The following is a 16,466-nucleotide window of genomic DNA, read 5'->3' as shown; positions in this document are numbered from 1 at the left end:
CCAAATTCATGCAACTTGTGTGAACTTGTCCCCAGACTGGCGGTTCATGTTTCCAGCAGCCCTGTTTTTACACATTTCTATGATGTCGCCAATACTTGTTTTCTGGATTGAATTCCCGAAGTCAGCTCATCCCTCCTCCCCGCTCTGCTCAGCTCCGCGGCCATTTTCCGGGCTATTGAGGTGGGAGCGGTTGAGCCCACGCGCCGGCGCTGACGGCGGTTTTTTTCTTGTTTAAAAAAAGCGGGAAACGGTCATGAGCGAGACGGCGCGAAATGGTGGGAGGAGCGAGCGCGAGCGCGAGCCTGAAGGAGGCGCCGGCGGAGGACGAGGAAAGCAAGTGTGAGTCCATCGCAGTCAGCCTGAAACCCCGGGCCGTGGTGGGGGGTTTTCTCAGCTCTGTAGGGCCATCAGCAGCTTGAGCCCAACCGGCTTCTTTTGCCAGCGGGGTCTGGTTTTAAAGTTTGTTTGGTTTGTCTCGGAGCCTTTCTGGAATCAAAAAAACAACCGGCGCGGTCCCAGCTGCTTCACCTCCGCGGAGTCACATGTTTCTGTTTAGCAATCTTTGTGCCATATTTGATCACACATTGAGCTTTCTACCTCATATCCCTTCTATAACTAAGACCGCCATATCCACCTTCTAATATTGCCCCTCTCTGCCCTTACCTGATCTTACCTGCTGCCGAAACCCTCACCCGTGCCTTTATCACCTTTACACGTGAGTATTCCAACGCACTCCTGGACGGCTGCCCACGTTCTACCCTTTATAAACTTGACGGCATCCAAAACTCGGCACCAAGTCCCGTTCACCCATCTCCCCTGTGTCCGCTCACGCATCTCTCCTGTTCTCGCTGACCAACACTGGCTCCCAGTTAAGCAACGCCTTCCCCTGTTTTAAATCCCTCCTGCCCTCGCCCCCTCCTTATCTCTGTCATCTCCCTCCGCCCTATAACCCCCCTAGACCTCTGCGCTCTGCTTATTCTGGCTGATGAACATCCCCAAATTTAATTGTTGAATTATTGACGGCCGTGCCTTCAGCTGCCGAGGTCCCAAACTCTGGAATTCCCTCCCTAAATCTCTTTACTCCTTTAAGATGCTCCATAAAATCTACCTCTTCCACTAAGCTTTTGGTCATCTGCACTAACATCTTATATGGCTCTGTGTCAATTTTCTTTAATGCTCCTGTGTAGCACTTATGAAGTAATGTTTCATTATGTTGAAGTCACTATATAAATATAATTTGTTGTTTCCCCTCCATTTCTTTCTCCTCCACTTTCACTGTTGCTCAGTCACTACACAAGATGTCAGGATTTACCTTCTCAGGCCTCTCTAGTCTTTCTGCCTATCCCACGCTCCATCTCACAGAACATCCAATCTTTGGTAGTCCCAGCTACAAAGTCTGATACCAGCTTCAGACTCCCTTCTGTTGCTTTAAGTTGATTCTGAGGCAGGAGAGTCAGGGGAGGGGGTGGGTGTGTGTAGTGTATGTTAGGGTGGGGTGTGTGTAGGGGTGGCAGGGGGTGAGGGGGTGGTGTGGAGTTAGGGAGGGGGGTGGCATTTGAACTCTAGGGCTTCATTAACATTTGAAGGACAAGCTACCCTCCCAGAACTTGCAGGGGCATCCCCAAGGCCATGTACGCAGGCCTGGACAGAGGTGGCTGATAGGATCAGTGTCAACAGCATTGCTCCCAGTTCACTGTCGAAAGAGGTTCAATCACCTCACAGCAAGTAAGTACATTGCAGGGTATCTGCATATTGTATTCCTTCATTCAACTCAGTAGATATGCTGCAAGCTCAGCAACTTCAAGCTGCATTCTAATGACTGCCATCTGATCATGTATAACACCTCTCTCTCTCATCCTAACTCTTCTCCCTCACACCCTGCAGCCAGCCACTGCTGCAAACCCACATGCCCTGTCCTGTTGATTGCTGAAAATAGTGAAGATGATGTACTGCTTGGCCCTGGTAAAGAGGATGTCGGTTACCTGGCTAATGCGGCTGTGAACTGCAGACTGTAGGATACAGTTTATATACCCTTGTAGCAGACTGAATGGATCCAGTGGCATAAGAATTCAGGGCTGTGGTGTATTTTAGGGCTACTAGCATGTTATGACCTCTTAGCCCAGCAGGCAGGAAGCTACAGCATGTCCAAAAAGATGTATTTTAACCTGTAGACCTTGTATAACCTCCAAGGTGCAGCCTCCTCACCTCTTGTCTTTTGAGAGTCCCAGGTGCAGGTGGTGGTGGTTTCTGAGGCTGTTGCTACTCCTCCTCCTTAAGTCTTGCTTCATGTAGAGCAAATAAGCAAGAATGGTAAATATAATGGAGAAAAAGCTAACTAAAGGGTTGTATTGCAACAAAAGTATAGAAGTAGCAATCTGGAAACTGGAAACTCCTGGCAAAGTAGACAGCAAAAGATCTTGCTGTGCACCTCCTGTCGTACTGCCTCAGGACCTCATATCAATCCCACTAAGGTAACTGGCAGGTCCGATACTGTCCGGATCAGTGATTTGGTGTTAAAATCCCGTGGGGGCATGAATTACATAATTTGATCATGACTTTCATCTTTTAATTAGGCCCCTGCATCCCTGACTCACAGCCAACAACTGGTGAGTTAAAATAGTGAGGGGGTGGGAACGGTGTAGAGTCCTTACTTACAGGGCTGTGTCAAAATTGGCCCTTTTATCTCTCAAAATCACCTGGGAACTGAGCATTGCCCAAGCACGATGGGACCATTAGCATGTGTCGGGTCTATTTGAAACTGAGCGAAGTAGCTCATGAGGATGATGAGAATCAGTGGAAAGGAATCTTTTCCAGACTTGATGTGTTATGTCTCGAATAAAGCAATGTGACTGAGTACTGTAGACTTGAGTAAGTGTGACCTTAGTCTCTTTATTCTGACTTCAGAGTGCCAGCACAGCATGGGAGGCTTGATTATATACAGTGCTCCCAAGGGATGCTGGGATCCCTTGGGACTCCAACAGATACGCCCTCTAGTGGCGGTAGAATGCTGGTTACAAGATGTTGCATACGTAACATTACTCCCTCCCCAAAAAGTCAATAGTACACTTATGTACAGGGTGAGACGATCTGGGGCTTTGCGCTCCCTAGTCGATCGTCTCGGTACAAACACAGGTGCAAGTGAGTTGGTTGGGCCTTCGCTGGGCTGCTGCGCAGCTGGCCTTGCTGGGCTGCTGGGGATGATGAGTTCAGCTTCGTGGTCAACTGTGATGTTGGTTGCCACTTGTGTGTGTATCGGAGGGTCAAAGTTGGTGGTGTCCTCTTCAGGTTGCTCGTAGCTGTCTGTGAATCGTAGCTTGCTTCGGTCCAAATGCTTTCTGCAAGTTAGTCCATTTGTGAGTTTGACCTCAAACACCCTACTCCTTTCTTTGGCTATGACAGTGCCAGCAAGCCATTCGGGACCATGTCCATAGTTGAGTACATATACAGGGTCATTGACTTCAATATCGCATGACAAACTTGCGCGATAATGGTACATGCTCTGTTGATGCTGCCTGCCCTCGACATGATCATAGAGATCAGGGTGGACTAGAGAGAGCCTTGTTTTGAGTGCCCTTTTCATGAGCAGTTCGGCAGGGGGATCCCTGGTGAGCGAGTGGGGTCTTGTGTCGTAGCTGAGCAGGACTCGGGACAGGCGAGTCTGCAGGGAGCCTTCTGATACACGTTTCAAGCTTTGCTTGATGGTTTGGACCACCCGTTCTGCCTGGCCGTTAGATGCGAGCTTGAACGGGGCAGATGTGGCGTGCTTGATCCCATTGCGGATCATGAATTACTTGAATTCAGCGCTGGTGAAGCATGGCCCATTGTCGCTGACAAGGACATCAGGCAGGCCGTGCATGGCAAACATGGCTTGTAGGTTTTCGATGGTGGCAGTGGACGTGCTTACAGACAGTATTACACTCTCAATCCATTTTCAATAAGCATCCACAACAACCAAGATCATTTTGCCTAGAAACGAGCCAGCGAAGTCAACGTGGATCCTAGACCACAGTTTGGAGGGCCATGACCACAAATTTAGCGGTGCCTCCCTGGGTGCATTGCTCAGTTGAAAGCAAGTGTCGCATTGGCGCACGAAAAACTCCAAATCTGAGTGGGTTCTGGCTATAGCTTTCATCATTACTCTGCCTGGATGGATACTGTGTAGGTCGCATATAAATGCTTCCCTGCCTTTCTTAGGCAAAACCACACGATTACCCCACAAAAGACAGTTCGCCTGTATGGACATTTCGTCTTTGCGCCGCTAGAATGGCTTGATCTCTTCATGCATCTCCGCTGGGATGCTGGACCAGCTCCCATGGAGGACACAGTTTTTTTACAAGGGACAGTAAAGGATCCTGGCTGGTCCAGGTCCTGATCTGGCGGGCCGTAACGAGTGACTTTGTTTTCAAATGCATCCATCACCAAGAGCAAGTCTGCAGGCTGTGCCATTTCCACCCCGGTGGTGGGCAAAGGTAGCTGACTGAGAGCATCAGCGCAGTTCTCTGTGCCTGGCCTGTGGCGAGTTACATATAATTATATGCAGACAGTGTGAGCGCCCATCTTTGGATGCAAGCAGAGGCATTGGTACTGATATCTTTGCTCTCTGAAAATAGCGATATGAGCGACTTATGGTCAGTTTCTAACTCAAACTTAAGCCCAAACTGATACTGGTGCATTTTTTTCACCCCGTAAATGCATGCCGGAGCTTTTTCAATCATGCTGTAGGCCCTTTCGACCTTGGACTCCTGGACGCATAAGCGATCGGTTGCAATGTTCCCGATTTGTTTGCTTGTTGTAACACACACCCGACCCCGTACGAAGACACATCGCAAGCTAGCATAAAACGTTTACATGGGTCATACAGAACAAGCAGTCTGTTGGAACATAACAGATTTCTGGCTTTCTCAAAAATCAATCTCTTGTGATTTCCCACATAGCCAGTCATTTCCCTTGCATAGCAACATGTGTAGAGGTTCTAGCAAGGTGCTTAACCCGGGTAGGAAATTAACAAAGTAATTCAGGAGTCCCAGGAATGACCGTAGCTCCGTCACGTTCTGTGGTTTTGGCGCGTTCTTAATGGGCTCCGTCTTGGCGTCGGTGGGTCTGATGCCGTCTGTCACAATTCTTCTTCCTAAGAACTCGACCTCTGACGCCAGGAAAACACATTGAGCGTTTCAACCTGAGCCCCACTGACGATCTAACTGACTTAGAACCTCTTCCAGATTCGGCAAGTGTTCGATGGTGTCCCGACCTGTGATCAGTATGTTGTCCTGTAAAACCATGGTGCTCGGAACCGACTTTAGCTGACTCTCCATGTTCCTTTGAAAAATAGCCGCAGCTGATCGTAGCTGAACAGACCTTTGTGCGTGTTGATGCAGGTGAGGCCTTTCAAGGATTCTGCCAGCTCCTGCGTCATGTAGGTGGAGGTCATGTCCAACTTGGTGAACGTCTTCCCTCCTGCCAGCGTCACAAAGAGGTAGTCTGCCTTGGGTAGTGGGTACAGGTTCTGCAGCGAAAAACAGTTAATCGTTACTTTATAGTCCCCACAAATTCTGACCGTGCCATTGCCCTTGAGAACCGGAATAATTGGACTGGCCCACTCGTTGAACTTAACCGGCGCGATGATGCCCTCTTGTTGCAGCCTGTTCAGCTCGATCTCCAGTTTCTCTCGCATCATGTATGGCACCGCACGTGCCTTGTGGTGGATGGGTCATGTACCGAGAACCAAGTAGATCTGCACCTTCGCCCCAGAGAAATTTCCGATGCCTGGTTCAAACAACGACGGGAACTTGCTCAAAGCCTGGGCACATGAGGCATTGTCGACAGACAAAAGCGCTCGGATGTTGTCTCAGTTCCAGCAGATTTTTCCCAGCCAGCTTCTGCCGAACAGTGTGGGGCCATCTCCTGGTAAAATCCATAGTGGTAGTTCGTGCACCGCTCCATCGTAGGAGACTTTTACTGCTGCGCTGCCAATTACAGGGATCAGCTTTTTAGTGTAAGTTCTCAGCTTGGTATGAATAGGGCTCAGGTTGGGTCTTTGTGCCTTGCTGTACCACAGCATCTCAAAGGCCTTTTTTGCTCATGATAGACTGACTCGCACCTGTGTCCAATTCCATGGATACTGGAATTCCATTAAGCTCAACTTTTAACATTATTGGTGGACATTTCGTGGTGAAGGTATGTCCCCCGTACACTTCTGCCTCCTCAGTTCAAGTCTCTAGTCCAGTTTGATCCGCCATGGATCGGTCTTCCTCTGCAACGTGGTGGTTTGCAGGGTTTGCAGCTCGTCTGCACATTCGCTGGAGGTGTCCCATTATTCCACAGCCTTTGCATGCATAGTGTTTGAAGCGGCATTGATGGGCTGGATGATCACCTCCGTAGCACCAACAAGGTGTCAATTGCCTCGCATTCACGCTTGATGGCAGACTCTGAGTCATCTGCAGGCGGGTACGTTCTGCCATATGTATTCCTGCCTGAAAATGACGTTAATTTGTGTACAGTACTTGCCGAAGCATCTTTACGCTGTGAAATTTGTTTGGTGTTATCGCTGGTGGACATAAGTGCCTGGGCTATCGTTATGGCTTTGCTCAGGTTCGGTGTTTCAACAGTCAATAGTTTGCGAAGGATAACCTTATGGCCAATGCCAAGCACAAAAAAGTCTCTTAGCATTTACTCCAGGAATCCATCGAATTCGCAATACCCTGCAAGGCGCCTTAGTTCGGCGACATAGCTCGCCACTTCCTGGCCTTCAGACCGTTGACATGTGTAAAATCGATACCTTGCCATCAGATCGCTCTCCTTCGGATTCAGGTGCTCCCAGACCAGCGTACACAGTTCTTCATATGATTTGGTTGGTGGTTTCATCGTAGCAAGAAGATTCTTCATGAGGCCATAGGTTGTTGCCCTGCAGACGGTGAGGAGGATCACCTTTTGTATGGCAGCATTCACATTACCTTCCAGCTCGTTGGCCACAAAGTATTGGTCGAGTCGCTCCACGAAGGCTTCCCAATCATCACCTTCTGAGAATTTTCCAGGATACCAAAAGTTCTCTGCATTTTCGCGTAATGGTTTGTTTTCTCGTCGCCAGTTGTTATGTCTCGAATAAAGCAATGTGATTGAGTAAGTGTGACCTTAGTCTCTATTCTGACTCCAGAGTGCTGGCACTGCATGGGAGGCCTGCTTATATACAGTGCTCCCAAGGGATGCTGGGATCCCTTCGGACTCCAACAGATGCGCCCTCTGGTGGCGATAGATTGCTGGTTACAAGGTATTGCATACATAACATGATGAACCAATCTTTGTTGGCTCTGTAGTGACACGATTTGGGTAGTGCATTATTTTTCACTCATGTGTCTGCAAACCTGGTTTATATTTCTGGAATTAGCCTTATAGAATCATAGAAATTTGCAGCATGGAAGAATGCCATTTCAGCCCATTCTGTCTGTTTTGGCGACAAAGAGCTATCCAGCCTAATCCACTTTCCAGCTCTTGGTCAGTAGCCTTGTAGGTTACAGCACTTCAAGTGCACATCCAAGTACTTTTTAAATGTGGTTAGGTATTCCGCCTCTTCCACCCTTTCAGGCAGTGAGTTTCAGACCCCCACAACCCTCTGGGTGAAAAAAATTCCCCTCAAATCCCCTCTAAATCTCCAACCACTGACTTTAAATCTATGCCCCCTGGTTGTTGACGGCTCTCCTAAAGTAAATATGTCCTTCCTATCCACTCTATCTCGGCCCCTCATTAGGTCTCCCCACCGCCTCCTTATTAATGCTTTATGGTCACGTTCCCAGAATAAATAACACCTCTCATTGGGAACTTGCACATAAGAGGGCAGGAAATAATGTGCAAGATCTGCAGCAGTTTAATGGGGCGTATCTGTTCCTGCCGAAAAAGGGCATCGTACATCATTATCCAGATTCAGCCATGTCCATGAAGGTTTTTTTTTTCAGCACCAGGGTGCCCCAGTTTACTCGCAGGGCAATAGAAATATTACAGCAGAAATTTTGTCAGAGAAGGGCAACCGTCTTTCCTGCAGATAATCGTCGAGTGCCAAGGTGAGTGGTGAAGTTGCCCAGCGGGGGTGGTGACATATAATGCCAATTGCACTATTCACCGGACTTGGCTACAAATTGTTTATTGACCTCACAAGATGTGCCAAAATGAGTGACCCAACTATACTTATTTTAATGCTATTCATTAAGTAGGCATAGTATAGACAGTTATCTCCCACCCATAGGCCCCAAGTTTCCACATGATTTGCTCCTGATTTTTAGGAGCAACTTGTGGAGAACGGAGTATCTTAGAAATCGGAATTCTCCACATTTAAGTTTTCTGCAGTTCTAGTCAGGTAGAACAGTTTCACTTTTGAACAGAATTTGTTTTTCAAAAGGGGGCGTGTCCGGCCACTGACGCCTGATTTGAAAGTTTACACAGTGAAAACGTATTCCAAACTAACTTAGAATGGAGCAAGTGAAGATTTTTGTATGCTTGAAAAAACCTTGTCTACACATTAAAAAATCAGGCGCAGGTTACAAATTAGGCGTCGGGAACGAGGTGGGGGGGGCGAAGGGAAGTCATTAAATTCTACAATCAATCCTTAGTAATACTTATACAAATATTATACAAATAAATCCAACCTGAATAAAAATTTATAAGCAAAGAAAAGATTAAATAAACCATGTTCCTACCTGTGTGAAAGTGCTTCAGGCAGGCCTTTCAGGCAGCGGTGTGGCGTCGGTCCTGATGGGAGGGGCAGGCAGGCAGCAAGCAGCCTTCCACTTGAGCTGCATGCCTTTCACGCAGCGGTGTGGCATCGGTGCCGACGGGAGGGGCAGGCAGGTAGCAAGCAGCCTTCCACTTGAGCTGCAGGCATTTCACGCAGCGGTGTGGCGTTAGTCCCGACGGGAGGGGCAGGCAGGCAGCAAGCAGCCTTCCACTTGAGCTGCAGGCCTTTCATACAGCAGTGTGGCGTCGGTCCCGACGGGAGGAGCAGGCAGGCAGCAAGCAGCCTTCCACTTGAGCTGCAGGCATTTCACGCAGCGGTGTGGCGTCAGTCCCGACGGGAGGGGCAGGCAGGCAGCAAGCAGCCTTCCACTTGAGCTGCAGGCATTTCACACAGCGGTGTGGCGTCAGTCCCGATGGGAGGGGCAGGCAGGCAGCAAGCAGCCTTCCACTTGAGCTGCAGGCATTTCACGCAGCGGTGTGGCATCGGTCTCGACGGGAGGGGCTGGCCAGCAGCCAAAGATACATCAGCAGCCTTCGAGCTGTGAGGGGGACTGAGGCCATTTGGATAGGGAGAGGCTGCCACATCGACAGTTTTATATTTAAATTTGCAGAATGGGTGCTGCATTGTCAACACCACATATTATGCAATGGTTCGCCATCAATTCACTACATAGGAGAGAATTGATTAGAGCTCACCGCACCAGGAACGTCGCAGCCCGTAGGGTGATGGGCAGGAGACCTTACCCACGTCGACAATATCGAACCAGGCGCTCGTACCTGGACATGAGCGAGGCTGATTGTGTGAAAAGGCTGCGTTTTCGCAGAGAAGTTGTCACTGGGATCTGTGATATGGTGAGAGCAGATTTGCAGCCCAGAAGCAGAAGGATAACTGCCTTGTCTGTTGAAGTGAAGGTAACAGTTGCACTTTCTTTCTATGCCTCAGGATCATTTCAGGCTACAACTGGAGATGTGTGTGCCATCTCTCAACGTGCAATACATGCCTGCGTTTACCAGGTCACGGCTGCACTTTATGCATGAAGGAATGACTTCATCAATTTCCCAATGACCGCACAAGCGATCCATGAGAGGGCTGTGGGCTTCTTCAGGATTGCCGGCTTCCCAAAGGTAAGGGCTGCATTGATTGTACCCACATAGCCTTGCGAGCACCCGTGGAGGAATCTGAGCAGTACCGAAATAGGAAAGGTTTCCACTCTATCAATGTGCAGCTTGTGTGTGACGACAAGCAGTGCATCATGTCAGTCGATGCAAGATACCCTGGCAGCACCCACGATGCGTTCATCCTACTCGACAGCGTTCTATCTGACATGTTTGAACAGCAGCCAGAAGGGCAGAGCTGGCTACTGGGAGACAAAGGGTACAGCCTGAGCACCTGGCTCATGACGCCCCTATGCGTGACACGGACAGAAGCTGACCGTCAATACAACATGGCGCACATTGCGATGCGCAGCATCATTGAGAGGACCATTGGCATATTGAAACAGCGATTCCGATGCCTGGACCATTCCGGAGGACAGTTGCAATACTCTCCTCAGATGGTCGGTCACTTCACTGTTGTGTGCTGCATGCTTCATAACTTAGCCATCATGAGGCAGCAGGAGCTGGTAGTGGAACCCGAAAACCGATGTGAGGGTCCAATGCATGTTGATAGTATTATGGAAGACCAGGATGTGGATGATAACGCCAATCAGGAAAGCATGCAAGTGCCTGATGCCGGAGCACGAGGTCGGGAGGGCCGTCCATCGTGCCCCTTTAATGATTGCTCGAGACTTGCGCCAGCAGCTCATCCGTGAATGCTTCAACTACTGATGCCTGAGGGCTCTGTGACCACTTTTGCATATGGACATGTTTATTCTTTGCAGTTGTTCCTACGTTGTGTTGTGTTAATGGAACATGAAACAGTTTTAATGAAAAAATATTTTATTGAAAAATTAACGTCACTCTATATAAAATATTTGTTGTATCAAACTATACTTTTTAATATGACTCTTGAAGATCACTTAAAAACTTTAAGATCACTTATAAACTTGTAAAGTTACAAAAGTTACAAAACACTTTTTATGTGAAAAATTTTACACTCTAAAATCACTTACACTTCAAGATCACTTTTTAGATGCAAAATTAAATAATATACAGAATGTGCGAGCATGTACACTACAAGATCACTTGAAAACCCTGAGATCACTTATAAGTTGTAAAGTTACAAAACTTACAAAACAATTTCAATTTGAAAAATCTTACACTCTGAAGAACACTTAAACTTCAGGATCACTTTTTAGGTGCAAAATTAAATAAGATACAAAAAAATGTGAGAGCATTTACACTATAAGATCACTTAAAAACCATAAGATCCCTTATAAGTTGTAACATAACAAAACTTACAAAACAATTTCAATTTGAAAAATGCTACTACAGCTACATCAAGAACAAGAACAAAAGCAGGAAAGAAAGGCTGCAACCATGTCTCATCCATATCTCAGTGAATGTTCACTTCCTCATGGGGGTGTCATTTGATTGGCTGGGCTGTGTGCCCTTATTGCAGCAGCTACCTCAACCAAGCCCTCCCTGACGGCCTGTGCCGACACTTGCATGCCCTTCCTGATGGCCTGTGTCATAATTTGCATGCCCTCCCTGATGGCCTGTGCCGTCGATTGCACTCCCTCGGACATTTCCTCCCTAAGTTCCCGTGTCATTACTGCTATTTCTCCCGTCAGGGCCGTCAACTCTTCACCGACTGCATTGACGCCACCGATGAGTGATCGGGTAAGCTCATTGGTCTCCATACCCAATGCCACAACCTGAGCCGCATCGGTTGCACGCTGCATCTCAGGAGAGTGTGTCTCCAATCTCCTTCTCCTCTGTCTGGGTCTGCCTCGTGGCACCACTACACTAGGAGGCGCAGGCACGGACGGTGGGATGCTCGGTGTTGCAAGCGGCACCACTACACAGGGAGGCGCAGGCTGGGACTGTGGGACGCTCTGTGTTCCAGACGGCTGAACTGGAGGGTAAGACTCGGGCTGGAATGGTGGAATGCTCTGTGTTGCAGGCGGCAGCACTCGAGTGCGAGCCGTGGACTGGGATGTTGGACGAATGGGTGTAAACTGCTCCATGATATCAGCAGCAACACTGGGACCCGAAGTGTCGGAATCAAAACCATAGTAGGTGGAACCAGAACCTATGCGAGAGGGAGGCGCAGGCTGGGACAGTAGTGCACTGAGTGTAGAAAGCTGCATTATACCAGCAGCACCACTGGGACCCGCAAGATCGGAAGCGAAACCATGGATGGTGGAACCAAGACCTATGCTAGGGGTTGAAACTCTAATGCCCCTTGATGGGGGCTCATAAACATTAAATTGGAAGCTCCCCACTGCAGACAGTTCAGTCATCGCTGCCATCATCCAGTCTGGATCGTCCGCAGCTGGTTGTACTGGTTCTTGTTCTGTACCCTCAGGATCCTCAGGGTTGGCAGCAGCAGCATCGTCATCATCATCATCATCATCATGTTCTGCAAAATACATCAGAACAGTCAAATGCTTAACAGCAAGGGAGGGGGCCGGGTGGGTGGCATGAGTACTCTCACACATAGCAGGCCAGGCAGCAGGTTGATTTAAAGGGCCACGATGCATTTTCAGGACTTGTTGATTTCTAGATTCTTTTCCCTCAATCTGTTTCAGCGAATACACTGAGGCGAACACCACAGATGCTTATAACAAAGCAGTCTTTACTATAAAGATTTACCGGCCGGGACTTATCAGACAGAAGGAATGCTCTCTCGATAGAGCACTTCCTACGGACAAGGTGCCATTACATTGTGAAGGCACAACAGTTATACATTTTTGGTACAAGATAACAAGATACAATTAGAGTGACATCCTAGTTCAGCCTATCCCTTTTGATCCCTCCTTCCCTTTGTCCACTCATGTGCCGACATCTATATGAGCTGTTTTTCCCAAAGAACTTTCTCATACTTTGCTCAAAGAACTTTCTCACACTTTGCTCAAAGAACTTTCTCAGGCATTGCTTCTAAATGTTACAATTTTACTGGCGTGACGAGTAAGTCTGTTAATTGTGCTGATGTTGTAATATTTGCAGTCTGACATTCTTTGTTATTTTCCATTGCTTATACATTTTCACATATCCAGTTCACTTCACTGTCTTTATTGTTTATACATTTCCACATATCCACATTCCCCCCTTTTATCATTCCATGATAACACTTAGGATCATTCTAGGAGTATCGCATTCATCCGTTCACACTCTATTTCCTGAATCATATTGTTGTTATTGTCGAGTAGTTCTTTAGTTTGTTGGATCATAACCCGGGAGCCCTTGACCACAAGAGGGTTTGCTAACCTTGCCATCATGACTTTACAACAAAGGTTAAAGCAACCAATAATCAAGCAACAGGTAATTATTATTACGATGAGAATAATTGCTCCATGCATTAGATACGATCCCCAAGATCCACCTAACAGCCAATCAAACCAGCCTACTCCTCCTGCAGGGGTGGATAAGTTCTTTACCTCCCTTCTTATGTGATCAACGAGATTGGTTATGTTTTCTGAACTATCGGGAATGTAAGTGCAACATTCAGATCCTATCAGGGCACACGATCCCCCTTTATCAGCTAACAGGTAATCGAGGGCCATTCGGTTTTGTAATGCTACGGTCCTTATTGCTACCATTTCAGCTGTGATGCCCTCCAGAGCTTCAGCAGTATTGTTAGCTATCTGTTCCAATATCGTCTCTAGGTTCTGTACTTCATCCATGAGACGTCTTATCCCGATTGGGAACATCATGACCCCAAAGAACTTGTCGGTGGGGGTGATGGCTCGCTTGTATCGGCTGGAGGCATGTGCTTCCGCCAGGGTACGTACTTGCCGCACAAATGGCACCACATATCCCAGATAGCAGGACCCTGTCCATCGCCTAGGCAGCCAAGGATATGCCTTATGACCGCACACGAAATACGTACCGTTAAAAGCTGCTTTCTGATATATTGCTTCCGGGTCCCAGGACTGGGCCCACAAACCTCCACCTGTGTTATTATGGATGGCGAGAGAGGATGGTGACTCGTGCACCTGTGGTGAGGTTGAGACTGTGTGGGCAATTGCTGTACCCTATGATATGTCCCTTGTTACTGGTGTCATTTCGGGTTAGACATATGTCCGCGGTTGGCCTCCCAATTCCTGAGGTATTGGTCAGGGCTATGAATGGGGGTTCCTTTTCACAGTTGTAGGTTGGTTGGTACTATCCCTGGAACGTCTGACTAATGGGGTCTCCAGCACTCTCCCACTTGGTGACCTCTCCGTGGTCGTTCACGTGGTAACGGTATGATACTCCTCCTGGTCTCCGTGATCCCTCTTTTGACCCGCCTTTCATCTCTCGTACTTGTATTGGCCCCTCTCCTCTCATGATAGTCTGGCTCTGAATCCATCTGACAGTCTCAGTTAGGGTCAGTGGAACGGTGCGCAAAGGAATTCCCTCTTTGGAATGTATAGGGATATGTGAACACACCCAGCATCTAGAGAAGTTCTTATTTTGCGCATGAACATAAGACATGTACAAAAAGGTGTTTACATGGAGCTCTCGCCTCAGTCTCCCCTCCCATGCGCTGCACCTGTCGTACATCAACGCTATTATACAGACTGTGGCACACAGACACAATTTCATCTTATTACTCGGGAACCAGCGTCTCTATGGACAAGGATAAATTTTGCTGATTAAAAGAGTTCAGGTTTCCCGTCTCTCTTCTCAGGTCACCGTCGGTGTAGCTGGCTGTCTATCACTATGGTAACAGTTCAAACTGGTCTCCTCGGGACCCACGTTCCAATTAGGGCGCTGATGGCCTTGTTCAGCTATGGAGAAGAGGAAACCTGGAATAGAAACAGGAATTAGAATAACCAGTAAAATAGGTTCGGTAGAGGATGCAGTGGTGCAGGTGAACCCAGACACTTTTCCCCTCAACCTTAGCTGCAGTGGGGATAGTGAGTAACACCTGAAAAGGCCCCTCCCATCGTGGCTCTAATCCCTTCCGAATCCATCTCGAACTTGGTTGTGGGCTATTCGCAGAGCCTAAGTCAAGGAAAGAATATAGGTGGTCATCTCAGTCATGTGGTGGAACTGGACAGTGGAGGGGACATTCTGATTCCAGGGGGTCCTAAGGGGTCTACCATAAATGACCTCAGCGGGGGTCAGCCTAGCCTTACCAGTAGGAGTAGTGCGAATCTGGAATAGGGCTATGGGAAGGAGTTTAAACCAATTGAGTCCGGTTGATGCTACCAGTTTTGCAAGCTTGGTTTTAAGAGTTTGATTAGCACGTTCAACTAATCCCGCAGCTTGGGGTCGGTAGGCACAATGCAGCTGCTGATTAATGCGCATCTGGGAACAGAATTCTTTGTTAACTTGACCAATAAAGTGAGGGCCATTATCGGAACTCAGTCGAGCAGGGATACCATATCTAGGAACAATTTCCCTCATTAACACTTTAACAACAGTTTGAGCCTTATTGTCCAGGGTAGGGTAAGCTTTGATCCATTTGCTGAACACATCCACTATTACTAACACATATTTGTAACACTGAACCCTTTGCAACTCAATGTAGTCCAACTGCAAGGTCTCAAAGGGACCTTCTGGTAGGGGCATCTTACCCCACTCACAGGGGACTCCCTTCCCTGGATTATGCTGTTGGCAAACAAGGCAACGACTACTGATGTTCTGGGCCAACGCCTGGAGTCTAGGGTGCCACCAAGTAGCCAAAAGCGTATCACTTGTTGCCCTTGCTCCACAATGAGTAGCAAAGTGCATACATTCAATAACCCACAAGGCCAACTCGTCAGACATGCAAGTCTGTTCCACGGGAGTGGTCCAGAGTTTAGAGACATTGTCATAAGTACATCCATAATCTTTGCATAACAGTTTATCTTTTTCAGGAGCGTCCTCCTGTGCTTTTATAACATCTTGGATGGTTGGCATTGGTTTTTCCGAGGCTAACTTATCCTTTGTAGGATTTTTAGTTTGACTCATCATTCTGGGCACTACCACTTGTTGTCCACGAGAGGCCTGTTTGGCCTCTTTGTCAGCACAGTGGTTCCCTTATCAACCGGAGAGTTTCCGGTAGTGTGGGCGGTACATTTGACAATGGCAATGCACGTGGGGAGCATGAGGGCTTGCAACCAGTCAGATACTAGCTGCTAATGGGATATCTCATTCCCATTTGAGGTTAGGAATCCCCTATTTTTCCATAATTGTCCGAAATCATGATCTACCCCAAAGGCATACCCAGAGTCGGTATCGATATTGACCTTGTGGTCTTTCGCCAAGATACAGGCTCGGGTGAGGGCGAATAGATCAGCTTGTTGGGTGGAATAGGCGGTCTCAAAGGCGGCAGATTCCACGACCTGATTCTCCTGGTTTACTATGGCGTACCCGGAAATTCGTCCGCCTTCTGGGTCAATGGAAGGGCTTCCGTCAACATACATAATACAGTCAGGGTCCTCTATTGGTACATCAACTAAATCCTCCCTGACCGAGGTAGCTTCTTGAATTAAGGATAAACAATCATGACTCGGTTCTTCCTCATCTTGGGGTGGCTCGGTAAGAAAACAGGCCGGATTAATGGCAGTACAGTGCCGAAAGGTCAGCCTAGGATTATTTAGTAGGTAGATCTCATATCTACTCTGCCTGGCCATGGTAAGATGTTGAGTCTGCAGTTGACCCAAGAGGGC

The 16,466-nt window shown here is 48.0% G+C and overlaps 1 protein-coding gene across 3 annotated transcripts in view; it reads left to right on the top strand.

Annotated features, from left to right (window-relative positions):
• The first annotated feature begins 273 nt into the window (after positions 1-273).
• The window catches only part of LOC139279422 (embryonic protein UVS.2-like), a 604,554-nt gene continuing 588,361 nt past the window's right edge, over positions 274-16,466 (top strand). For all 3 annotated transcript variants that reach the window (XM_070898547.1, XM_070898546.1, XM_070898545.1), the window contains exon 1: positions 274-339. The gene's annotated coding sequence lies outside the window, so the exon portion shown is untranslated. The remainder of the gene's footprint in view (positions 340-16,466) is intronic.

The sequence above is a fragment of the Pristiophorus japonicus genome, chromosome 14 (genome assembly GCF_044704955.1).
Source record: "Pristiophorus japonicus isolate sPriJap1 chromosome 14, sPriJap1.hap1, whole genome shotgun sequence".
Classification (NCBI taxonomy): domain Eukaryota; kingdom Metazoa; phylum Chordata; class Chondrichthyes; family Pristiophoridae; genus Pristiophorus; species Pristiophorus japonicus.
The sequence above is the reverse complement of the archived record's forward strand: the minus strand, read 5'-3'. Positions and strand labels throughout refer to the sequence as shown.